The sequence below is a fragment of the Macadamia integrifolia genome, chromosome 3 (assembly GCF_013358625.1).
Source record: "Macadamia integrifolia cultivar HAES 741 chromosome 3, SCU_Mint_v3, whole genome shotgun sequence".
Classification (NCBI taxonomy): Eukaryota; Viridiplantae; Streptophyta; class Magnoliopsida; order Proteales; family Proteaceae; genus Macadamia; species Macadamia integrifolia.
This window is the reverse complement of record NC_056559.1, coordinates 24,367,179-24,394,059: the sequence shown is the minus strand read 5'-3', so window position 1 is coordinate 24,394,059 and position 26,881 is coordinate 24,367,179. Positions and strand designations below refer to the sequence as shown.

Genomic DNA, 26,881 nt, shown 5'->3' with positions numbered 1-26,881 from the left:
TTTTTCTCTTTTTCTTCGGCATCTTCTGTTCTGTTTCTTCCTTAGTCCAGCAACAAGTAGTCCTTGTGTGGGTAATGATTGATGGTTGAAAAAATATCAGAAAGTGAAAAAACCAGCACTCACAATCTAGGAGAAGAGAGAAGAAGAAGAGTAGAGGAAGAAAAGAGAAAGAAGAGACTGCTGCAAGAGAGAAAACAGTTCATACTTGGTGGTGGTCCCTTGCTTTCAATATACAATGCAAAAAGTTATACAATACTGCAAGGACTAGATGAATCTTCTGTCCTTGAGGAAACAATGTACTAACTAGAAAAGAAAGGCTTGAGAAAGACAAGAAGTTGAAGCACAAATTTACCTTTACAAGAAGTTTTGATGCAATTAGGTTAAATATATAAATGCTATGTTTTTTGTTTTCATGACACATTGCTGATATAGTTGGGTCAACTAGGTTTGACCCATGGTTCGAGGTCTCGATCTTGACACAGGTTTCACTGGGCAAAAATACCGAGATCTGGTATTTTTTTGCCAGGTTATCTCGGTGGTTGGTTTCGGTGGCCGTATGGGCTTTTTGGCCCCTAAAACTTGTCAATTAACCTATTTTAGGCCTTCTAAACACAGTGGAAACCTCAGTTTTTCTAAAAAATCAAACCCGAAATGGTACTTTGATTTCAGACCCTATGTGGGTAGTCTTCGGACCTTTCACCTTAGGCTATTCCACAATATACATAACATCTAATGCTTTTAGAAGTTAGAACACATAATCTAATTAAACGTGTAAATAAGCATAAGGAATTAAAAGATATCATAAGTAATTACTTAGTTGTTTAACATGGATGAACGTTGACTCAAATGAGTCACATAAGTACCTAAAACTATTCTTGAGAAGAAAAGGATCTCCAAAGGTTGATGATGAAGTGATAATCTCCAATCTCCAAGTGTTGAAGTTGTTAATCTCCACTGGAGAGGAGAGATTTGGCAAGGAAAACCACCAAAAGCTCACTTTTTCTTCACAGCTGGGCAAAAGATGCGAGAAAAGTCGAGTTGGTTCGAGTTGAGGGTCGAAAATATGTATATACCCAGGTGACTTGGTCTAACTTGATTGAGTCGAATCGAGACCGAGATATTCATCGAGATCTCGGTCGAGGTATTGTACACTTTCATATCACCTATGCTTTCATCTCGATAAGCCAAAAAACTGAGATAATAACGAGATCTTGAACCATGGTTTGACCTTGCATATGACTATATTGATCCAACATAGGCTGATCTTTGATTGGACTATTGATCAGCTTTCAGTCCATAGGTCTATGCACATATAATGCATTGTTTAGTCTGGAGAGACTTTCAAAAATCTAATCACTCCAGTTTCGAGACATTTTGGTTCAATTTTATGGATTTATGTTTTTGCCTTCTATACAAGCCAGAGAGGTTCAAGTTAAAAGTGTTGGGTTTCATGAGACTTTACTATACAAAGCATATTGATGCAAATTGTTGGAAGACAGAAACATGTGGACAAGTCCTATTGAAAAATATATATGTTTTGTCCATGTACATTTTGGCAGGGGGCTCATGCCACCTTTGAGCCCCCTGCCATCTCTGATCATAGCTCAATTTTTCTCTTCATCTAGCCCTTCACTTCATTTGGCCCGAAGCCTTTCAAAATTTTTGACATGTGGTCCTCCCACCCAGAATTCCTCTTTATTGTCCAAGATGCCTGGGCTAAGCCTATCCAAGCCCACTCTTCCTCTCTTATTGCTTTCGCCAGGAATCTAAAAAATGTCAAAGAAGCCCTTAAGCTTTGGAATACTAATACCTTTGGGAACATTTCTTTTGTTGTTGCTGATTACAGGAATAAGCTCTCCTCCATTCAGATTTAGATTCAAGTTGACCCTCTGAATATTCCCTTGGCTGAGGAGGAAAAATCTGAATCTACAAAGCTTGCTGATCTATTGGCTAGCGAGGAAAGTTTTCTGAAGCAAAAATCCAGAATTAATTGGTTGGAGTTAGGGGACCCAAATTCCTCCTACTTCCATCGATCTCTTAAGCCAGGAACAATTTCAACTCTATTCTCAAGCTTACCAATCCTGAGGGCATCCAAGTTGACAAGTAGAAGAGATCAAAGAAGTGGCTGTGGACCATTTCAGGAAGTTGTTTAACCCCACCTCTAGTCCGGCATCCCATGTTCCTGCAGGCCTCATCAACAAGTTCATCCCTAGTAATATGGCTCATATGCTTTGTCTATTCCCTCCGATGAGGAAATCTCAAAGGCCATCCTCACTCATAAAGCTAGTAACGCACCGGCTCCTGATGGTTTTAGCATGAGAATTTTCATCTCAGCCTGGGATATTATTAGAGAGGATTTGATTAAAGCTGTTAAGAGCTTCTTCTTCAACCTGAGCCAGATCAAGGGTATTAGCCACACTTTTCTCTGCCTTATTCCCAAGCTAAAGGAGGCTAGCTCTATGAATGACTTCAGGCCAATATCCCTATGCAACCTTTTGTACAAATTCATTACTAAGATCCTCGCCATCCACATTAAGTCTGTGGTTGACTCTCTTGTCAGTGAAAACCAGTCAGCTTTTATCCCTGGAAGAAGTATTGGTGATAATATTCTTTTGTGCCACGAGACTGAGAGGCTTTGACAAGAAAAGCCATTCTTTTGTAACTCTCATGAAGATTGACATCCACAAGGCCTTTGATACTTTGAGATGGGATTTTATCATTTCGGTCCTCAACCAAATAGGGTTTCTGCCTACTTTCACCGACTGGATTTTCCATTGCATTGCTTCCCCTCAGTTCTTTATTTTGGTAAATGGCAGTCCGGCGGGATACTTTTTCCCCTCAGCAGGAATTCGGCAAGGTTGTCCTCTATCGCCATACATCTTTTGCCTTGCAATGGAAGTCCTTTCTGGAAGCTTGCAGTTGGCCACTGATCAGAAGCTTATCTCTCATATTCCCGAATGCAGGGCTCTCAAGCTGGCTCACCTTACTTTTGCTGATGATCTGATGATTTTCTCCAAAGTAGATGGTTCCTCCTTGGATGCTATTATGTATTGTTTGGATCTCTTTGCTAGGATGTCTGGCCTTAAAATCAACCCAAGAAAATCCCTTCTATTCCTTTTGGGTGTTTTTGATGATGTAAAGCTCTCCCTTCTTGAGAAGACTAGATTTGTGCTGGGTTCTCTGCTGGTCAAGTGCCTAGGGCTTTTGGGAGATTCACTGCTCATCACTGCACCCCTATATCGGATCTTATCAGGAAGTGCCTTCAGCTTTGGAAGGGAAAGCTCTTATCCTTTGCAGGGCGGTTAGTGCTTGTTAGAGCTGTTCTCCAAGCTTCTTATATCTACTGGTCTGGAACTTATGGGCTGCCAAAATCCATCATCTCTAAAATGGAATCCATCTTTGCTGCCTTTCTTTGGAAAGGTTGTGAATCTTCTAGATTCCTTCGTCCCATCAGCTAGGCCATGGTGTGTCTCCCCATAAAAGAAGGGGGCTTGGGTCTTAGGCGCATTAAGGAGGTTAATAATGCAGCAATCACAAAGCTCATTTGGAAACTGGCTTCCTAGAAAAAAAATGCATTTGGGTGGATTGGGTTATTCTCACATTATTAATCATGGCTCCTTTTGGACTATGAATATTCCTTCAAACTCCTCCTGGGTGTGGCGTAAAATCTTTGCCCTCAGATCCATTGCTTCCAGATCTATCTCCCATAACATTGGGGACAGCTCATCCACCTTCCTCTGGCTCGACCCTTGGCATCCCATGGGAATCCTTTCAAATGTGCTCAGTGCTCGAATTATCTACAGTTATGGGCTTCCTGGGCAAGCCGGGGTTGCAGACATTTTATCCTTGGGGGTTTGGACCCTTCCAGCTCCTTCCTCTCCTCAGATTGCTGAGATTTGGAGTAGTCTGCCTTCTCTCCCTCCTGGACGTCATTCGAGAAATGATTCAATCCTTTGGCTTCACTCCTTTAATGGGCTCTTCAGTGTCAAGAATGCCTGGGACTATATCAGACTGCAAGGGAATCCAGCCCCATGGCATAGGCTTATTTGTTCAAGCATCATATTCCTAGCAAAGCTTCACGGCTTGGAGGGTCTTCATGAGATGCCTCCCTACGTAAGCTTTTCTCATCCAGAGAAGTATACTAGTGCCCCCAGCATGCTATCTTTGTGGTTCTAAGCCTGAAGACATTGACCACCTCATTTTTGCTTGCCCCATCTCCACCTCCATTTGGAGCTTAGTCCTATCCAAATGTTGGTCGGCGAGGAGAAGAATCCTTCCTTTCCATAAGGAGTGGATTTGGATGGATATGACCTTATAAGGGAAGACTATATGCGATCTGGTAGCCAAGCTTGTTTTTTGTGCTTCAATCAACCAAATCTGGATGGAGCATAATCATAGGAAATGGACATCTAATTTTCGGTCTCTTGGAAAGATTTAGGGCTCCATATTTTCTGACGTAAAAGCTAAGATCTCTAATGTTGCTACCACTTGTATCCCTTCCCCTGGAAACTACCACATTGTTGATTCCTGGGAGATTCCCAGTTCTGTTTTTAGGACTTCAGCCTCCTCTTAAGGGCTAAGTCTTCTCCCTTCTCCCTCCCCTTATGGGGCCTGTACGTATTTTCTTCTCCTTGGTAATGAATTATTTATTCACCCAAAAAAAATATATGCCTGCTCATCTATAAATATATTTTGCCCTGTAAACCTTAACCTCTCTACTGCCCATTTAATTGGCTTGGCCCATGATACTGGCCCACCTTTCTCAGACTCCACTGGCTCAGCCCAACCTGTATCTCTTAAGCCTGTCTCCCTTCCCACCAACGAAACCCACACCCTCTCCCCTTCCCCTAAACCCGTTTCCAAGGACCCGACCTAACGGTCTCTGCCAAACCTGTTTTCTTTGTCTGATAAGCCTATTGTTGAGGCCGAAAGCTAATCTCGATATTGGGATTAGCGTCAGCCACTAGACCCGATAGGGTCAGTTTGGTCCTATCGGGTCCCTATTTTTTGTTTAGGGTTTATTACTTGCAATGAGGGGTGTTTTAGTCCTTGTACTCCTTGTTTTAAACCTACATATGCTAATGATGCCTACGATTAGTCACATATTGGATTGATCACAGGCTGCTCTGTTTTTCTGGGCAAATTTCAGACTTTTCTTCTTTTCTTCTTCTTCTTCTTCTTCTTCTTCTTCTTCTTCTTCTCTTCTCTTCTCTTCTAGTTCTCTTTGCTGTTTTTGCTGATTTGATTGCAGGAATCTGGGATTGTAACATGGTGTCAGAGCTTCTGTAATCAAATCGGGGATTGAATCATCATTCTCTGCTGATCACACTTCTCCTTGGTGTTCAGCCACCTATTGCTGCCCATATCTTAATTTCTTGACCTGATTATAATGAGATAAACACAATCAGGTCGTTCTACCACTGCTGCATTGATTCAGCCCTAGTTCTTTGGACTCGTTGAAGCCGATACACAAATTCTACAGAATTTTAATGGCTGGAAGGCTGCTACATGGATTCAGCCCATGGTTGTGTGCCCTACTGATAATGTTATGTCATTATCTCATCTTCCCTCTCCCATCCATGGCCTTGCTCTATCCCTTTCCACTAACCCCATTCCCTGTTCCCATATTGATGCCCTCTGTATTCCTGGATGGAAGGCTACCATGGATTTAGAAATGGATGCTCTTGTGAGTTGTGGTACCTGGAGCCTGGTAGATTTACCTCCTGGTAAGGATCTGGTTAAGTGTCGCTGGGTGTACACTGTTAAGTATCATTCTAATGGCTCTGTTGAGCGGTTAAAGGCCCGTTTGGCTGCCAAAGGGTATACTCAGACTTATGGTGTGGATTACTTTGAGACATTCTCTCTGGTTACTAGACTGAACTCTGTTCGCCTTCTTATATCTCTTGCTGTCAACTTTGATTGGCCATTATTTCAGTTGGGCATCAAGAATGCTTTTCTGTATGGTGATCTCTAGGAGGAGGTGTATATGGAGCAACCTCTTGGTTATGTTGCTCAGGGGGAGAATACAGGTCGTGTGTGTCGCTTGCACAATGCTATTTATGAGCTTAAACAGTCCCCTCGAGCATGGTTTGACAAGTTCAGTGCCACCATTGTCACGTGTGGGTTTTCTCAGTGCTATTCTGATCATTCAGTTTTTGTTCGTCGCAGAGGTGACAAGCTAGTGGTCTTGTTGGTATATGTTGACATTATTCTTACTGGTAATGATGAGGCAGGTATTTCTGAAGTAAAAGCTCATCTCCAGTGTCATTTTCAGACCAAGGATCTTGGTCATCTCCATTATTTTGTCAGGATTGAGGTGATCTATTGCAAGAAAGGGGTCAGTTTGTCTCAAAGAAAATATGTTGTGGATCTTCTATCTGATACTGGGATGCTTGCATTTAGACCTGTTGATATTCCTATGGATCCTCACCAAAAGTTCGGTGTTGATGATGGTGAACCGCTTCAGGATGTGCATCAGTACAGGAGTTTGATTGGCAAGTTGATTTACCTGACTATGACTCGTCCTGACATTTCTTATGCTGTTGGAGTTCTTAGTCAGTTCATGCAGTCTCCTTCGAAAGCCCATTGGGATGCTGTTATCCGTGTTCTTCGTTATCTGAAAGGTGCTCCTGAAAAGGGGTTGATTTACCGTCCTAGTCGGCATATGGAGCTTGTTGGCTACTTTGATGCTAATTGGGCTGGCTTTGCTAGTGATCAGAGGCCTACCACTGGATACTGTACCTTTGTTGGAGGGAATCTTATTACATGGCGTAGTAAGAAACAGACTACTATTGCTCGGTCTAGTGTAGAGGCCGAGTACAAAGCTATGGCTCATACCACGGCTGAGTTGATGTGGCTGAGGTCGCTTTTAGTGGAGTTGGGATTTCCAATGACCAAGCCAATGAAGATGTATTGTGACAACCAAGTTGTAGTTTACATTGCCAGTAACCCGGTCTTCCATGAGAGGACCAAACACATAGAGGTGGATTGTCATTTCGTTCGTGATGCTGTTCTGAAGAAGCTGATTGAGACTCCGTTTGTTCCGTTGTCGGATCAGTTAGCTGACATGTTTACTAAGTCCTTATTTATACCTAGCTTTCGCAGTGGTTGTACCAAGCTGAGCATAGGTGATGTATATGCTCCAGCTTAAGGGGGAGTGTTGAGGCCGAAAGCTAATCCCAATATTGGGATTAGTGTCAGCCACTAGACCCGATAGGGTCAGTTTGGTCCTATGGGGTCCCTATTTGCTGTTTAGGGTTTATTACTTGTAATGGGGGGTGTTTTAGTCCTTGTACTCCTTGTTTTAAACCTATATATGCTAATGATGCCTGCGATCAGTCACATATTGGATTGATCACAGGCTGCTCTATTTTTCTGGGCATATTTCAGACTTTTCTTCTTTTCTTCTTCTTTTCTCTTCTAGTTCTCTTTGCGGTTTTTGCTGATTTGATTGCAGGAATCTGGGATTGTTACACCTATAATTTCGAGGAAACCTTCCGCTACTGCCAAGAAAACCTGCCAGCCCATCTCCAAGCTTGTTTCCACCTCCGTTGCCTCCACTCGCCCCCAGGTCCTATCAGAGGCATCATTAATCCAGCCCCGGGTTCTTGCCATCTCCCCCTATTTGGAGGTTGAGAAGCCCCTTCCCCGATTGCCCGATGTCTTAAGGCCTTGTTTGGAACCTTAGGGGCTTGAACTCCCCTCGGAATCAACCTGCTTTTTGTTTGTTCATTAAAGATACCCGAATTGCTTTTTGTTGTTTATTGGAAACTCACATAAAAGAGTACTCCTCTCGAGTTGCCTCTACCATTGCCCTTGGATGGTCTTATCTCAAACCACTTCCATCATCCAAATGGCCGTATTTGTCTCCTCTAGGATCCCTCCAAACTATCTATCTCTCTCATTTCTACTACCTCCCAACTCCTCCATTTATCCATATCCGATCCTGTTTGTAGCACTCCCTTCTTGTTTTCATCCATTTATGCCTCTAACCGCATGCTAGATAGGGTACTATTTGGAATGATCTCCGCAGTTTTGCTAACCAAGTTAGGCCTCGGCCCTGGGGCGTTTGTGGGGACTTTAATGTGGTCCGCTACTCATGAAAAACAAGGTGGTGGGCATTTGAACTCTGCTAATATGGATGCATTTAATGAATACATTGAGGATATAGCCGTTGATGATCTTGTTGGTCCGGTATCAAATTGGGTCTTCCCATATTGCTTGTAAACTTGATAGGATGTTGGTCAATGAAGCTTGGATTTCCACTTTCCCCTCTTCCCATGCCACCTTTGAGTCTTCCTCTACTTCTGACCATAGCCCCATATCCATCTTAAACCATCCGTACACCTCTTTTGGCCCTAGACCTTTTAAAAATCAAAACATGTGGTCCTCCCACCCTGAATTCCTTTCCATTGTCCAAAATTCCTGGCTCAAGCTTGTTCAAACTCACTCAACCCCCCTTATTGCTTTGGTCAGGAGGCTCAAAAATGTCAAAGTAGCCCTCAAGCTTTGGAATACTAACACCTTTGGGAACATCTCTTCCATTGTTCTTGATTGCAGGAATAGGCTCTCTTCCATTCAGATTCAGCTTTAGTTTGACCATTTGAACTCTTCTCTGGCTGAGGAAAAGAAATTGGAATTTGTAAACCTTGTAACCCTTTTGGCCTGTGAAGGAAGTTTCTTGAGGCAAAAGTCCTGAATCACTTGGCTGGAGCTTGGGGACTCGAACTCCTCTTATTTCCATTGCTCTTAAAGGCTAGATACAATTTCAACTCCATTACCAAGCTCAATACTCCGGAAGGCATTCAGGTTTTCAAAGTGATTGATATAAATGGGGTGGCTATGAACCATTTCAAGCACTCGTTCAACCTTATTTTATCTCCAGCTGTCTCAGTCCCTGAAGGTCTTGTCAACAAATTTGTCCCCGTCAATGTGGCTCATATGCTTTGGTCTAGTCCGTCAAATGAGATCAAAACTACTATTCTTTCCTACAAAGCTAGTAGAGCACCGGGTCCTAATGGGTTCAGCACAGGCTTCTTCAGTTCAGCTTGGGATATTATTAAAGAGGATCTGATTAAAGCAGTCAAGAGCTTCTTCTTCAACTCGAGCCAGATTAAGGGTATTAATCACACCTTCCTTTGCCTCATCCCCAAGAATGAGGGAGCTGATTTTAGGCCAATATCCTTATGCAATCTCCTGTACAAGTTCATAGCCAAGATCCTTGCCAATCGCTTGAAGAATGTGATTGATTCTCTTGTTAGTGACAACCAATCAGCTTTCATTCGAGGAAGAAGTATTGGAGACAACATTCTCTTTTGCCACAAGATTGTTAAAGGTTTTGACAGGAAAGGCCACCCCCTTGCTGCACTCATGAAGATTGACATCCATAAGGCTTTTGATACTCTGAAATGGGATTTCATCATTTCAGCTCTCAACAAAATGGGATTCCCCCCTACTCCTACAAATTGGATATTTCATTGTATTGATTCCATTAGGTTCTCAGTTTTGGTTAATGGCAGCCCGACTGGTTACTTCTCCCCTTCAGCAGGAATCATGTAGGGATGCCCTTTATCTCCATATATTTTTTACCTAGCTATGGAAGTTCTTTCTAGAAGCTTGCAATCTGCCTTGGATTAGAATCTTATCACCCCCATCCCCAAGTGCAAGGCCATAAGGCTCACCCATCTTGCTTTTTTTGGCGACGTGATGGCCTTCTCCAAAGTAGATGGCTCCTCTTTAGATATTATTATGCAATGCTTGGACCTCTTTGATGATGTCTGGCCTTTATATCAATCCGAAGAAATCTCTCATCTTCCTGGCTGGGATTTTGGATGATGTCAAGACCTCCGTCCTTGAGAAGACTGGTTTTGATTTGGGGTCCCTTCCGGTCAAGTATTTGGGGTTTGCCCCTAATTCCTGTGAGGTTCACTACCCATCATTGCTCTCCTATGTTGGATCTTATCAGAAAGTGTCTTCAGTTATGGAAAGGAAAACTCTTATCCTTTGTTGAGCGTTTAGAGCTTGTTAAATCTGTCCTCTAAGCTTTTTACATCTATTGGTCCGGAATTTATGGGCTACCCAAGTCCATTTCTTCAAAGTTGGAATCCATCTTTGTTGCCTTCCTCTGGAAAGGATGTATATTCTCTAGATTCCTCCCTCCTGTTAGTTGGGTTGCGAGTGGCCTTCCCAAAAAGGAAGAGGGTTTGGGTCTAAGGCGTATCGAGGATGTTATGCAGAAACTCTCAAGCTGATTTGGAAAGTGGTTTCTAAGAAGAAAAACATTTGGGTGGATTGGGTTTATTCTTTTTTTTTGTGTGAATAAATAATTCATTAACCAAGAGGAAAAAAGAAAAGCATACAACCCCTGAGAAAAAGAGGGTAGGGGGGGGGGAAGGGTAAGCAACAAAATCCCACCTCAGAGAGAGGTGATCCTGACGACAGAGCTAGGAAGCTTTCAGGAGGCTACAATGTGGCAATTTCTAGGGGATGGAGTACATGTGGTGGAGATCTTTGCAGTCTTAGATTTCACATCAAAGAAGATGGAATTCCAAATCTTCACAAGCGGCCTAGAGTTGGAGGTCCATTTCCTATGATTTCTTTCCATCCAAATTTGGTTTAGAGTAGCGTAGAAAGCCAGTTTTCCCATCAAATCAAAAATGGTCTTCCCTTGGAATGTCATATCCACCCATATCCACTCCCTTCGAAAAGGGAGGATGCGCCTACAGGGAGGCCAGCATTTGGACAACACCATATTCCAAATGGAGGCAGAGACTTGGCAATCAAAAAATAGATGATCAATGTCTTCAAGTTGGGTATTGCGGAGGTGGCATAAGGAGGGGGCTGGAATTCTTCTCTGGATGAGGAAGGCTTGTGTGGGCAGGCAATCTGTGAAGATCCTCTAGGCCGTGAAGCTTTGGCAAGGGATGTGGTGTTTGAACCAAATGATCCTATGCCAAGGGGAGGAGGGGCCATGGGCTCTAACAAAATTCCACGCCGACTTGGAGCTGAAGGTGCCCGAAGGAGATGGGATCCAAGTTGTAAAATCTTGATTCCTCTGAGGAGTCCTAATGATGGCAGGCAAGGAGTTCCAGATCTCTGCAAGATGGGGATCATCAGCAGCCGAAGGAGGCCAATAGCCATTGACTATAATATCAGCAACAAGAGCATGCTTTGGGATCCTGGAATTGTATCTAATTCTGGCTCTAAGGATGTGAGAGAGAACTCCCATAGGGTGCCAGTGATTGAGCCACAAAAGAGTAGAGGAACCATCTACGATCTTAGAGGACATAATTGTATATGCAAGGGATCTAAGAGAGCATCTTGCGCTAAACCTAAGAAGCATACAAGGGAATCTGCACCGACCTGAAAGTGTCAGATTTGAGTATGGAAGAGTATGCCCATTGCACCCAGTTACTCTTCTTATTAGAAACCAGCTTTTCTATAAGCTTGAGGATCCCTGCAGAATTAACATCCTCTATACGCCTTAACCCCAGTCCTCCTTCAGATTTTGGGTGGCAGACAGAAGCCCAACTGAGAGGCCTGAGAAATTTAGAGCACTCGGTTCCTTTCTAGAGGAAGGAAGCAAAAATGGATTCCAGCTTAGAGGAGATTGCCTTTGGAAAACCATAAATACTAGACCAATAGATGTAGGAGGCTTATAGGACAGACCTGATTAGCTCTAGACGACCTGCATAGGAAAGCAATTTACTTTTCCAGAGTTGGAGGCGCTTTTTGATGAGGTCAAGCATTGGGGAGCAGTGGTGGGCAGTGAGACTTGCAGGAATCAAACGTAGACCCAAATACTTGACAGGGAGTTGGTCAAGGGTAAATCCTGTCAACTCAAGGAAGAAACCCTTATCAATATATGAAACTCTAGCCATGAAGATGAGAGACTTGCTAGGGTTGATGAGAAGACCCGACATGGAGGCAAACCGATTCAGGCATAACATAATCTCCACAGAAGAAGAATCACCCCTGGAGAAAATATCAGATCATCAGCGAAAGCCAGATGGGTGATCTTTGCTGCCTTGCACTTGGGGATGGCAGAGATGAGCCGTTGGTTAGTGGCCATTTGCAGGGATCTAGAAAGGACTTCATTGCAGGGCAAAGGGAGACAGGGGGCACCTCTGACGAATTCCCACAGAGGGGGAGAAGTACCCGGCCAGACTACCTTTCACTAAGACCGAGAAGCGAATGCATTGGTGGATCCAATTGGTGAACATTGGCGGGAAACCCATCTTGCTAAGGACTGAAAAAATGAAATCCCACCTTAAGGTGTGGAAAGCCTTGTGAATGTCAATCTTCAAGAGAACTGCCGTCGGGTGGGATTTTCTGTCGAAGCCACGAACAATCTCATGACAAAGAAGGATGTTATCACCAATATTTCTGCCTGGGATGAAAGCCAATTGGTCACTGACTAGGGAGTCAACCACTAGTTTGAGCTTGTTGGCAAGGATCTTGGCAATAAGCTTGTAGATGAGATTACACAAAGAGATTGGTCTGAAGTAATTCATCGAGTCGGCTCCCTCTTTTATGGGAATCCTTTGATTTGGCTAGGGTTGAAGAAAAAACTCTTAATAGCCTTGAGTAAATCATTTTTGACAAGCTCCTAACTGGAAGTGAAGAATCCCGTACTAAAACCATTGGGGCTCGGGGCTTTGCAAGCTTTGTGAGAGAGGATAGTAGCTGAAATTTCTTCATCAGTAGGGATGGCTATAAGCATGCAAGTTCTCCCGGATGAATTTGTCAATAGCGCCATCAGGAATGGGGCATGCCTACGAGGCACCTGAGCATAAGAGGTTCTTGAAATAATCAACAACCACCTCTTTAATCTCATCGACTTTGGAAACTTGGGTGCCATTAGAGGAGTGAAGCATCTGGATGGAGTTGAAGTTATTTCTGGCTTTCAAAGACCGATGGAAGTAGGCTGAGTTTGAGTCTCCCAGTTCCAACCAATTAATTCTGGATTTTGGCTTAAAAAAACTCTCCTCTTGGGCAAGTAGGGAGGAGAGGTTTTCTGATTCCACCTTCTCAAGATCAGTTAAAGAAGTGTTGAGGTGGTCCAATTGGAGCTGGTCCTAAATGGAAGCAAGCCTATTCCTACAATCAGAAACAAGAGGAGATATTCCCGAAGGGGTTAGTATTCTAGGCCTTGAGGGCCTCTTTCACATTCTGGAGCTTTCTGGCTAAGGCAATAAGGGGGGTGGAGAAGGCATTTACAGGCTTGGATCAGGCTTCCTTTACAATGGAAGGGAAGTCAGGGTGGGAAGAGCACATATCAAAGAACTTAAAAGGTTTGGGACCAAAAGAGGTGTAGGGGTGAACAAGGAGGGAAATGGGGGAGTGGTCCAAAATGTTAGGGGCTCAAAAGAAGCATGGGAAGAAGGGAAGGCAGAGAGCCAAGTTTCATTCACTAGGACCCTATCAAGTTTGTTAGCAATGCGGACATCGCTCGATCTTTTATTATTCCAAGTGAATTTGATACCCGACCATTAAATGCAATGTCATCAGTACACTCATTAAACACATCAAGGTTGGCAGCATTCAGGGGGCCTCCACTTTGTTTTTCATTTAAAGTCCCCTGAAATCCCCCAAGGGTTGGACCCAATCTGGCCGGCAATGAGGCGAAGATCATTTTATAAAATCTCTTTATCAGCCAAACGATTCGAGGCATAGATGACAGTGAACCAAAAAGAGTAACTACAGGTAGTATCAGAGATGCAGAGGTGGATGAATTAGTGGGAGGAAGAAGAAAGGGTTACCACAACCTTGGAGGGATCCCAGAGGACGTATATACGGCCGTTTGGATTATTGGAGTGGTTCGAGAGGAAGGACCAGCCTGGAGAGATGGAGGCAATAATTCGACTTATAGCAGTAGCTTTTCCATAAGTTTCAAGTAAGCAACAGAATGAGGGGCGGATGTCACGCAAGAGGAGGCGGACAACGGCATTCTTCTTAGGAGAATTCAGACCCGGGATATTCCACAGGAGGCCGTGAGACATCAGGACAGGTTAGCAGGGGGCAACGATTGTTCCTGGAAGGAGGAACAAGGCAAACAGAAGGGGGCGAGATATATTCCTTCGCTGATAGGAGCGGGGACGAGGGGAAACGGATGGTTAGACCAGAACAGAGGGATTGTTGGGCTTAGCAATGGCCACGGACCTGTGGGAATGCCTGGAGGAGGACGAAGACTTGGATTTAGCAAAGGATGGCTTAATCTTGTTTGATTTGGAAGCAACGGGCAGAGAAGAAGACAAGTTGGATGAGTTCGGGTGCTCCAAACCCAAACCTGTAGCAGCTTGGATGGAGGGATGGGGGTTCGAAGCAATGCAATGGGCCGAAGGGGAAATGGGAGGAGTGCAGTGGGCCGAAGGAGACTCGTTGGGCCAGGTCTAAAGGAGAAATGGAAGATGGGCCTCTGTTAATAGGCTCCAATGAACAAGGTATGATGGGTCTACCAAGGCCCAGGAGAGCAAGGCTCATAAAGTCGGTGGACGAGTCTTTAGAAGGGGGCCTCACCTCAGTCTCAGCATCAGGAGTGATAAGTTCCTCATTCGCCTTTATGGAACCTGAAATGGGAAGAGGCTGGGGAGGTTCTGATAGCTCTGCAACAGATGATAGAGCCTCAGACGAAGATGAGGACAAGGACGAGGACGATGAAGCCAGGGAGCTCTCTCGAGAGGACGTACTGGAGTCCAAAGTCTTTGATTCATCTCCCAAGGTAGAATTAGAAGTCGAAGGGCTCCCAGAGCCATCCTCAGAGAGTTGGTCATCGAGAGGCGCCGAAGGGTCACCATCTGGTCTGGGAACAGGAGGAACGTTGTCCTCATCGTACTCCACTGCAGACACTAAAATCGAGAACATGTTTTGTCCGAGGGGTAAAGCCTCCATAGCAGTCGTTGGGGCAAGCGAAGAGGCATCAAGCCCCTCCAGTGAAGATTCCGCCGCTTGGTAGCCCTACGACCTCTCACCGAGTGAAAAGGGGGGGTGGGAATCGCAACCTCCGCCCCGACTCCGACATTAGGGACCTGTCTCTCAGGAGTAATGAGTCGACAGGGTCTCGAGTCTCTAGCCCCTGAGGATTAGTTGTAAGGTTCTTTGGGAGGCAGGTAGAAGTGTCGTGCCTGAAGACGTCGCATTTGAGACACTATAGGGGTTTCTAGTCATAACGTGCTGGAAGCTAAAATCGTCTCCGTCTTGAACCGAGATGGAGGATGGGAGGGCAGCGGTTGCTGGAACTTCCACACAGATACGCGCAAAGGCTAGCCTATCTTTTTGATTAGTCCTATTGTTGGATCAGATAAGGGTGCCCAGAACTGAGCCATCGACGCTCAGACCTTCAGAACACCAAAAGTGAAGTGGAAGGCCAGGGAGGGATATCCAAATTAGAATAGTGGAGAAGTTGACATGGTTGAGGAGCTGTCTATGCCACAGCCGGAGAAAAATTTTCTTACACAAATAAGCCAAGGACCCCCTCTAAGCAACGCAATCTGTCACTCGTCAGGGAATTGGAACAAGAAATACCCATGATCCAAAAGGAATACATCTACAGTATCCGCTGGGCGCCATTGTCTTAGAAGGGAGGATTTAACCAAGTGAAAGGGTGGTCCTTTGCCAAGAAAATACCCAATGAGAGAGCTCTGCCAACGAGAAGCCTCAGATTCCAACAGGCCTTTCAGACAAACAGCAGTCACAGAGTTTACTAGAAAGGTAGGAGGGACATAATGGAGGGGGAGGCCTTCAGTAGGGATGGAGGAGGGGGTTTGAAATGGGTGTTCCAGGGGACCCCCAACGAGGGATGGGAGAGAGAAGGGTTTGGGGGAATGGAGGGAGCAGGTTGGGCTAGGTAAGGGGAGGCCGGGAGCACCTTGCCGGTGAGTCCAGCCATTCTACTTCATTTCAGTGCCGATCCACCATGTAAAGATCTTCTTGACAAGTTTCCGTCCCAAGAGATAGGAATTATTGGATCCAAAATTAGTATGCATAAACCTGTATTATTTGTATTTTCCCTACTGATGCAGAGTTCCTGGATTGGGTTATTCTAATATGCTCAAGTAGGATACTTTTTGGACAGCGCACATTTCCTTTGATGCCTCCTGGGTGTGGCATAAGATCATGCCCCTCAGAATCATTGCTTCTAAAGTTATATCCAGCCTGATTAGAGACGGCTCCTCTACCTACCTTTGGCTTGACCTATAGCACCCTATGAGGCTCCTTTCCCATATTCTCAATGCCATCAGCATCTATAGCTCTGGCTCCCCAGGCTTCAAGGTTGCTAACATTTTATCTTTAAGATCATGGTCTCCCCCTGCCCCTTCTTCTCAGAGTGCAGAAATATGGAATGCTTTGCCTGCCATCCCAAATGTTGGTCAATCGAGGAGTGATGCAATTCTATGGAACCATTCCTTGAATGGTCTCTTTAGTGCCAAGGCTGCTTGTGTCACACCCCAATTCCAGTAAACCCAACTTACCCTTAGGAATACCGGTTGTGTGAGTAAGACACGTACCCGTCTTACAAACCTACCAGGGTCTCTGATAGCAGTACCTTAACATACATAATCTCACAACACGAACCAAACTGATAGCAGTGGAATCAGAGTATAATAGCGGAATTATAATTTAAAATGGGGAACATCTAATGATATCATATGTATATAACCAGGTTATTCCATTACAATAGTTCAAGACTTATACATAATAAGCCCAAAGTATACAATCATTAGGTCGGTATCAGAAGATCAAAAATACGCTGTGCATCTCATGGTGCCGCGTATGCACAGTAGTCACAGGCACAATCCTAATCGTGCTCTTCGGCTTCTGGCATCCACTAGTCACCTACTCTATAGTCAGGCCCCGATGAGGTTGAGTCACCACCCAATGGCACTACAGTACCTGCATTATCTAAAAAGTAGCATATACGTGGGGTGAGCTTCCAACTTGCATAGTGAGGGGTGGGGTTCATGCACAACCAAGCACATCATTCACATATATAATATTCTATGATGATATGAATACAAAAATTAAACACAGTTCATTATGCGAATGATGCAATTAATAATCACCACCTAACAATACAACTAAGTCGGGTAATGATACTACGGCACATTAGGCTGTATCCCTGGTCTCAGAACTTGCACATCGACTACATAGCGATACAAACCCTAGCCGTGATTAGGAGCCTACCAGTCCCGGGATGCGTCCATCGGTCACCCTACAAACCCCTAATAACCCCTTCTTGATAGTCACAGCACCGGGATTACCAACGGCCACGCCGGACTAGTTCCCGCCTCCGACAACAGTCACATAGTACCGCAGGTGTGGCATTCTGGAAAGGTTCATCGAGCATACCACCATTAGGTTATCCAACACCTTACCCTTATTGGCAAGGGGATGTAGCATAGGGAACGTCACCTAATTACAATATCTTATATGCTTTGTATAATGATACAGTTAGTATGGACCACGTGACACCGGGAATACCATCGGCCACAAAGCAGGCCCATTTCCAAGTATAGTTCCGAGGCACACGATACCGGGATTACCATCGGTCACAAAGTGTAACCCACGGCTATATACCTATTCTAGCATACAAAACAGTTGAGTATGGACTACACAACACTGGGATTTCCATCGGCCACAAAGTGTATCCATTTCCAAATGCAGTCCCAGAGTACACGATACCGGGATCACCATCGGCAATAAAGTGTCATCCGCAACTACATCTAATCTAATACACATAATCAATGCATGAATGCAACATCCATACGACAATCACAGTACCGGAACCACCTCGGCCACACCAGATTCTGTCTCACAACATACATCACATATCAATTCCAACAACAATATATTATGCAATAATATAACAATAACATGTTATAGAACATCATAATCATTTAAGCAATTTAAATAATCATATGAAAATCCTAACACATGCGAGCAATTCTAAAATAATTAAACAATTTGAAAACAAAAGTTGACCTTCCCTCACTTAGTATGTGCTCTGTCAAATTGGTTCCAAGTGTGTCAACCAATTGTTTCACTCACTATCGGCCTCGGGATACGTGCATGTCTTTGTCTTAGCACAAAGGTAACAGAACTTCAATACGTGTTGGGAACATCGGAAGGGACCCACAGCGGTTACCCCCAAAGAAGTCAGACACTGTCCAACAGTATAGGTCACCGGATTCAGTCGCCGAAAACAGGTGAAGATCAACCAGATTCATCAGATGTGAATCCGGTGGCATTGGCAGAGAGCTCCTAAGGCTCAGAGACCTTATCGGAAACAACCACCAGATCCAGGCCCAGTGTTTCTGGTGGGGTGTTTCCGGTGGAAACACAGAAGTTGCCCGTGGAATTTGGGGCTTTCTAGCTCAGGTCCGATCGTCGAGATTTGTTCCGTGGAGTTTGTAGAGGGTGTTCCTACCTTCATTTTAAGCTAAAGAAATCCTAATTCCATCAGGTCATTTGAGAGATACATCGATCGAGAGATCAAAACCCTGAGTGGTCATTTGGCCACAAGTGTTGTCGAAGCTCACCGGACTTGGTTTGAGCTTGGCAATCACACTGGGGAGGTGAAATGATCATTCCCCGAGCTCCGGGAGGTGCCGAGTTCCTAATTCACCTCTTGTCCAAAAGTCAAAATAAAGAGTGGGAGGAGATGTAAAACCTACCTCCGGTAAGGGTGCATGTAGCCGGGAGCAAAGGTGAGTTTCCTTCCTCTTCTTCTTCTTCCTTTCTCTTCCCTTTTCTCCTCTTCTTTCCCTCTCCCACGTTTTGTACAAGTGAGGTGAGAAATGAACTCACCTCTCCTATTTATACTAAGTTGTGTCCTTGGGGCCTGTTTGGTTGGCCCATATCCGATCGAATTGGGTTATTTCACGATTCGGGGACGTGGGCCCGCCTCCTTAGACCTATTGGAATACAAGTCATGAGGAAGGTGTGGGAGAGTGGGTGGGGTCATTTGGGGTTGTTCACGATGCGGGTGGTGGGACCCACGGGCATCGGAGCCTATTGGATAGCACAAGTGGCCACCGGAGTCAGCCCACCGGATCCAGGCCCAGGTGCTTCCGGTGGTCTGTTTCCGGTGGTCAGGATAGTTAGGTGTCTTGACTGTTTGCTATCCTCTAGTTGGTTTCCCCTAAGTGGTTGCCCTAGGTGTTAAGTATGGTCGTTCGGAAGTTTTGATGGGTGCCAGGATTTAAGTGGAGTGTCGGGTTACTTACCTTCTGGGATCAGAAGGTTTGAATCACCTCCAGTTGGATTGGCAAGCAATACACGAGCAAATGGGGTCATCTCTCCCCCTTTCGCAATGGGCTGCCGCGAGCCAAAGCCTGTGGTACTTTCCACTTCCGGTCCGAGACCTATCACAACAGTTCAATTTAGATCGGGTTAGGGCACGGGTATAACAGCTTGGGAATTAGTCAGATCTCATAGTCCCTCATCCCCTTGGCACAAGCTCATCTGGTTCAAGCCTCATATCCCTAGGGAAAAAGCTTCATGGCTTAGAGAGTCTTCACGAAATACCTCCCCATGCAAACTTTCCTCATTTAAAGAAGGATTCCAGTCTCCCCAGTTTGCTATCTTTGTGGTCTGAGCTGGAATACATAGAGCATCTCTTCTTTTTCTGCCCTGTCTCCTCTATCTGGAATCTAGCTCTCTCCAAATGTTGGCCGAGTAATAAAAGAATCCTTCCCTTCCAAAGGGAGTGGATCCGGATGGATATGACATTCCAAGGGAAGACCATTTGTAACTATGTGGGCCATCAACCAAATTTGGATGGAGAGAAATCATAGAATATGGACCTCTAACTCTTGGCCTCTCGAAAATATTTAGAGTTCCATCTTCTTTAATGTCAAAGCTGAGATCTCAAAAGTTTCTTCCACTTCTTCCCGTCCCAAGAAACTGTAATAGTGTAGTTTCCTGGGAACTTCCTAGCTCTGTGATCAGGAGCCCGAATTCTCCTTGAGATCCATGTTTTTGCCCTTTTTCTTCTCCCTCCCCTCCTTAGGGGCCTGTATGTATTTTCTTCTCCTTTAATAATGAATTATTTATTCACCATACACACACACACACACACACACATATATATATATATATATACATATATATTCATATACATGGGTTTGCATTGGTCAGGGTGCTAGATTAGGAAGCTAAATTTTGGCTGAGTTGTACACATCTCAGTTGTTGTAGCATTTTAAATTTCTCCCCACTATGATGGCCAACCTGATCCAAAATTTGGACCTTGAAATGTAGACAAGGATTACTTTTTATGCTAGGTATGTCCAGAAGGCCTACTCACAAATGCCCATCCACATACAGGTAACAAATGTGCCCAAACTAGTTCTTATAATCCTGACTCATCTCTTAGCTTATCCTTGGCAAGGTTTAAAGTATCGTATTGGCCTATTCATATCGGTATCATTAGGTACAGATACGATACAGTGTTCTTAAAAAGCGAAGTGTATCCTTCCATATTGATAGGTATCAGCCGATACACACAGATTCTCACGGACATGGTTCTAAATCTCCTCAAAATTTCCTACGTTCGGTATGGCTCGAGATGAAACCAGGGTTTGAAACCAAAATGTTACTTGTTTTGACAAAATTTCCCAAGTTTCGCATGATGCAACCAAACTGGTCCTACCCATGCTTATATAAGTGACCTTTTTTTATGGAAGCATACATTGTTTCCATATTTCGACAGAATTTCTCAAGTTTCGTGGGTTTCGACAAAGAAGGGGGAATTCACAAAAATCAATTTTGCTTAAGTTTTTGTATTCTTCTACTATCTTGTGTTATCAACCAAGATCAACCTAGAGAGGACTTCTTGGAGCTTCAAGGTAAACCCATGTTTTCCCTAAACTTCTTTTTATGTTCAACATAGTAGAATTCTTTCAAAGCAACCATGTGTTGCCACTTCCACATCCTCATAGTCTCAGTGAGCCATTCCCTAGGTTGGGATACATACAACATGTTGATGGTGGGGCTTATAAGTGGGCAGTGATGGACTTTCAGAACAATTGGGCCCAAAACATGTCATGGATTCATGTCTATGATGTAGAATCGTGGCTGAACTGGGTTGGCCTTTTTGGCTATTTAGACCAATATGAACCGGATCCAAGATTTGTATTTGTTCATTAGGAAAATTAGTATTTATTTTATTCGGGAAAGATATGTATAATCTTTTATTTTTTGGGTAGTTGTTAGACAAGTCGGGAATTTCCGATTTGAGTTTAAGTTTTAGGTAGTAATTGGGAGATTTTTTTTTCTATTTCAGTTCTACACTTCAGTTAGGTAGTTTTTAATTTTGTTTTCTTATAAATAGGCTTGTAACCTAATTCATTGGGCAGATTTGACATTGATGAATTTATTTTTGTTTATTATCTGAGTGGTACGATGGCATAGCAAGGTCGTATGACCTCCTCCTTCCCCCCCCCCCTTGCAGGCTGTGCAACCTCTCTCTCTCATTTCAGGTGCAATCTTCCTATTCCTCTTTTCTCTTCTCCTTCTATTATACTTGCTTCATTGTTCTCCATCCTCCCATTTTTTTTTTGGATGAATATATAATTCATTACCAAGAGAAGAAGAAATAATTCTTCATCCTCCCATTTAATTTGTCTTAACTGCTATTTCCAATCGTATGTTGCCTTCTTTTATACTTGGATTGGGAACTTATAAGAGTTGATCAAACTCACTGTTCGTCAGTCCGATTGGCCTGGGATTTTGGGCTAGGGCACCCCTTCCATGGGCGACTAGAACCTGTAGATTCTCTTCCCGAATCACTTGTTCTGTTGTGAGAATCAAGTGAGGATAAGGATCTGGTTTACCTGTTACTGCTGGATTTGAGTCACAGAAATTTTTACTTCTTTGATTTTTTGTTTGGTTTCTTATCAATTAGAGGCTGTAAATCATTGAGAAATCAAACCCTTCTTTGAATCTCTGCCTGATGGAAGGTCCCATTGATGAGTTCTCTTGTCTTGCTCGAAAGTTACTTCTGCTGGTTTCTGGTTTCAACGCAAGGAAGAAGAATTCTTCCTTCCTTAAGATATTTGTTTCCCTTTTGTTGAAGCTCCAATAATGCCCTTTTACTTTAGGTTTATTCATCCATTATTTATATTTTATCTTTGGTTCCAGGATTATCCCGTACACTTGACATGTTACACTCTTCTCCTTTGTCTCATTCTCTTAAGTTGAAGTTTCCCTTGATTACAATTCTGCCATTCTATCATAAATTTGAGTTTATTTGCAATTGTGCCATACCATTGAGTTACAATATTTCCAGTATGTGGTTTATAATTGTTTGAGTTTTCCCTCAGTGATTCGAACTGGGTTATTGGAAACCCTAGATCTGCATCAATGTTGCATTCAGAGGAGTTGCTACGACATTTACAGTGGTATGCATAGTTGTCAAGGCGTCGCCTAGGCGTCCAAGCGGTTTTTTAGGGCCAGGGCGAGGGACGCCATTGTTGAAGTATAAAAGGCGGTCGCCTTTGGTATAAAGGCTTCCAAAAGGCGTCGCCTTGGTCGCCTTGGACGCCTTTATACCAAAGGCGACCGCCTTGGTTTTTTTTTTTTTTTTTTTTTTCTTCTTCCTCCTTCTTCCTCTGCTTCTTCTTCGTCTGCATCTGGTTTTTTTTTTTCCCCTCTGTTGTTCTCAAATGCTGTTATTTATGTGATAACCATGCTTTTTATGTACAAAACATTTTGCCCTGCAAGTATATAGACTGTAATAGTGTAATCTGTGATTCTGTATTATGAATTTATGATTGCATGATTATTATTGTTGTGCATTAGTGTTGTGCATTAGTGCATTAGTGCATTAGTGCATTAGTTATTATTTTTTAGATTGTAAAGTGCATTGTAGATTGATATGTTTTTTCTTATTTTTTGTTACTTAGTTTCTCTTGTTGTTGTTTCTTATGTTTATGTAGTGCTGTAGTTTATTCAAATAGATATGGCTACTAGTGGTAGTGGCGGGCCATCTGCTAGTACTGGCGCATCAACATATGATCCAAGCAAAGATCCAACTAGGAAGGCCAAATCAAAAGACCCCGGGTGGAAGTATGGATATTGGCCAGATCTTAATGATAAGAACTTAGTGCGATGTACACTTTGTGGAAAAGATGCCAAAGGAGGAATCAAAAGGCTTAAGCAACATTTAATTGGTGGGTATGGAGATATATCAAAGTGCCCAAAGACAACTGCAGCAATCGCTAGAGAGATGCATGAAGCTATCATGCGAAATCAGAAGAGGAAGCCTGATGTATTTGATGAGGATTATTCTGTTGGTCATCAGGAGGGAGATGATTTGCCTGAAGAGATAGAAAGTGGAGGGCAACTCCAGTCTGATGTACCAAGGCCCCCAACTATAGACTCCTCAATAAAGAACCTTGTACCAAGTTCTGGGACATCTTCCAAAAGGAATAAAGCTAATGTTAATACACAAATGGCAGTAAAGGGTCCGATAGATTCTTATCTTAGACGGACTCCTGAAGAAATAGTTGGTGAGAGGAGGTCTAAAGGTTCTACCCAGACAACAATACAAAGCAGCTTAAGATCAAATGCAGACAGAAAGAAAACTAATGCATATGTTGCAAAATGGTTTTATGAAGCTGGCATCCCATTCAATACTGTCAACTTAAGGAGCTTTGAGGAGATGGTTGAAGCCATTGCACAGTTTGGGTCAGGATATAAGCCCCCTTCTTACCATGAGTTGAGAGCCCTTGCTACAGGATGAAAAAGCTCAGATTGACTGTATCAAGAAGAAATATGAAGATTATTGGAAAAGGCACGGGTGCACTCTTATGTCTGATGGGTGGACTGACAAGAGAGGTAGACACTTGATTAATTTCCTTGTCAATTGTCCATTGGGGACTTATTTTATGGGCTCTGTAGATGTATCTAGTGAGTCTCAATATGCAGACATGTTATTTCAGCTGCTTGATAGTAAAATTGAAGAAATTGGGGAGGATAATGTGGTACAAGTAGTTACAGACAATGCAGCTAATTATGTTGCAGCTGGTAGAATGTTGATGGAAAAACGGAGTAAGCTTTATTGGACTCCTTGTGCAGCTCATTGTTTGGACCTCATGTTAGAGGACATTGGCAAGTTGAAAGCTTATAAAACAACAATAGAGAGGGCAAAAACAATGACAAGTTTTATCTACAGACATTACAAACTTGTTGATGCTACAAATGGAATAGATTTGGTGAGGTCTGGAGTTACAAGATTTGCTACCTCATTCTTGACACTACAAAGTTTGTACAAGAACAAGGATGCCTTGAAGCAATTATTTGTATCTGATGATTGGAATAGTTCTAAGTTGTCCAAGACAGAGGCACGTAAGAAAGTACTTGAGACAATACTTGCACAAACATTCTGGAACAGTGTACTAGATTGCTTAAGAGCATCCCAACCAATTTTAGTTGTCTTGAGGTTAGTAGATGGTGATGAGAGGCCTGCATTGCCTGAAGTTTATTTGGCAATGGAAATAGCAAAAAAAAAAGATAAAAGTAAATTTTGCCAACAAAGAATGGTCATGGAAGAAGGTGTTAGCAATTATTGATGATCGTTGGGAGGTCCAAATGGATCGACCTTTATATGCTGCTGCCTTTTACCTAAATGCTAGCAAATATTTTGACTACATCAATGATGCCCCTTTTGAAGAATCATGTAAAATACAAGATGCATTCATGTCAGTTATTGAAAGAATGGTGCCCGACTTAACTGTGCAAGACAAGATCATACGTGAGTCTCAATTGTACAGAAAATGTGAAGGTAGCTTTTCAAGGAGTTTGGCTTTTAAACAACGGATAGTCGGTGAAGGAGCATTGGATCCTAGTAAGTACTAAGTATTTTTTTTTTTAATTTTAATAAGTATTTAACAATATGTGTATCTAATTTTTTCCTTATATATAGTCTCTTGGTGGCAAACACATGGATCTTCGGCCCCTACGCTTCAACAATATGCAATACGCATATTAGGCCTTTGTTGCTCCGCTTCCGGTTGTGAGCGCAATTGGAGCACATTTGATTTTGTACGTATGATCTTGTATACTAGTTTGTAATTATACTTTTTACATCTATTTCTTGACTTAAATAAAGAGTATTTATGGATTCAGATTCACACCAAGAAGAGGAATAGACTAGAACATCAACGCTTGAATGATCTAGTCTATATCCAATACAATCGTCGGCTTCATTCAAGGTTCCAAGAAAGAAGGGAAAAAGGCAGCAATTGTGATCCATTAATTCTTGATGAAATGAATTGGAGTAGTGAATGGATAACAGGGGATCAAGAAGATGGAGATTTAGTCCATCCTGGAGACGACCTCACATGGGGAGATGTTGATAGAGCAGTTGGTGCATCTACATTGGTGGGGGGTCGTAATTTACCTAGGAGGGCTCAAGGATCAACAAGTGCAGCCAATATTTGCTACACACGTCGTGGTAGGGGAAGGGCCACTATTGAGGAATCATCAGATGATGAAGTTGAAGAAGAGGTCCACGATGTGGTGCGTGATGATGAAGATATTGAAGAAGACTTTGGTGATGGGCCAACTGATTCTATGAATCAACAACAACAGGAGGGAGAAGAATTAGATGTTGATTTGTTAGCTTGATTATGGTTAAACAAGAACAAAGTTTAGCTTGATGGTTTATTTTGTTGTTTTAAAATTTATACTTTAAAGCTTACTAAAGTTTAACATTTTGGTTTTTTTTTATGTTTCTTAATTTCCATTAGGTGTTTTTAATTCTCCCCAGGTAGGATTGGAACCCATAGCCTATCACCTATCATGAGTCATGACTCATATATTAAGGAACAAGGTTTCTCTTGTTGCTTAGTGTTTTAGTATCACTAACTTATATGTATTGATTGACAGGGGGTTAAACATTAAAATATCATGGTTCATGGACTCATGGTCTATGATGGACTTTGTGGATCTCGTTTTGGGCATCATAGAGGTAAGTATATCTAACTACATACTTAAATAGTTAAATATTATATTATTTATAATATTTCATTAGGAATTATATGTTGTTATGCACTTATGCCTTTTGTTTAATTTATAGCTTTTTTTTTATGAATAATTTTTTTTATTTTTTGTTGTGTATTCTCATGTTAGAAAATATATCACTTTGCAATTTGCATTGATATGAATTTCATGTTGAATGTTGATTCTTGTCTCTTGATGTTGCTTAAAGTGTGTACTTTTTTCCCTTGATGTTGCTTAAAGTCGTGCTTCTTGTATTTTGATATAACTTAAAGGCTTGATTTTTTACAAGCAATTTAAAATTAAGTATATCATTGTTATACAGTTGTACTAGATATTATAGATATATTAAAAAAATAGTAACGTCTTTTTTGGCGCCGTATTCGCCGTAAGGCGGGCGCCTTCTCGCCTAAGCGCTTAGACAACCCTCCAGCGCCTTGGTTCGCCTTGGCGCCGTGACAACTATGGTGGTATGCATCTAATAGTTTAACGCCACCTAAAAACTCCTCTTGATGTTGAGTGATGAGTATTGTATGACTAATTCATGATCTGAGTTATATATAGACTTAGTGTTTATTGACAAATTAACAGGGCTGGTCTACAACTTCATTCAGCGTACACTAGCAAACTTGTGTTAACACCACAAGTACCATTTTGGGTGTCCTTTTATGAAAGTAGTTGAAATATATTTCGGTTTCAACCAAGGTGGAAACCCGAGATTTAGAACCTTGCTCAATGATACTTAAGATACGTATCTACAAAACCCGTTTCACTTTCAAAACAGAGACTGTTCTTCTCATTGGTGGTACTTAAGTTTCCAAAATTTGAAGCGCAAATGAACAATCAATTTCCCTTTCATTTCTTGGACTTGGGGGCTTTGAAT

The 26,881-nt window shown here is 42.8% G+C and overlaps 1 pseudogene; it reads left to right on the top strand.

Moving 5' to 3' along the window:
* LOC122072629 overlaps positions 1–26,881 on the top strand; it is a 147,836-nt pseudogene that overhangs the window by 62,406 nt on the left and 58,549 nt on the right.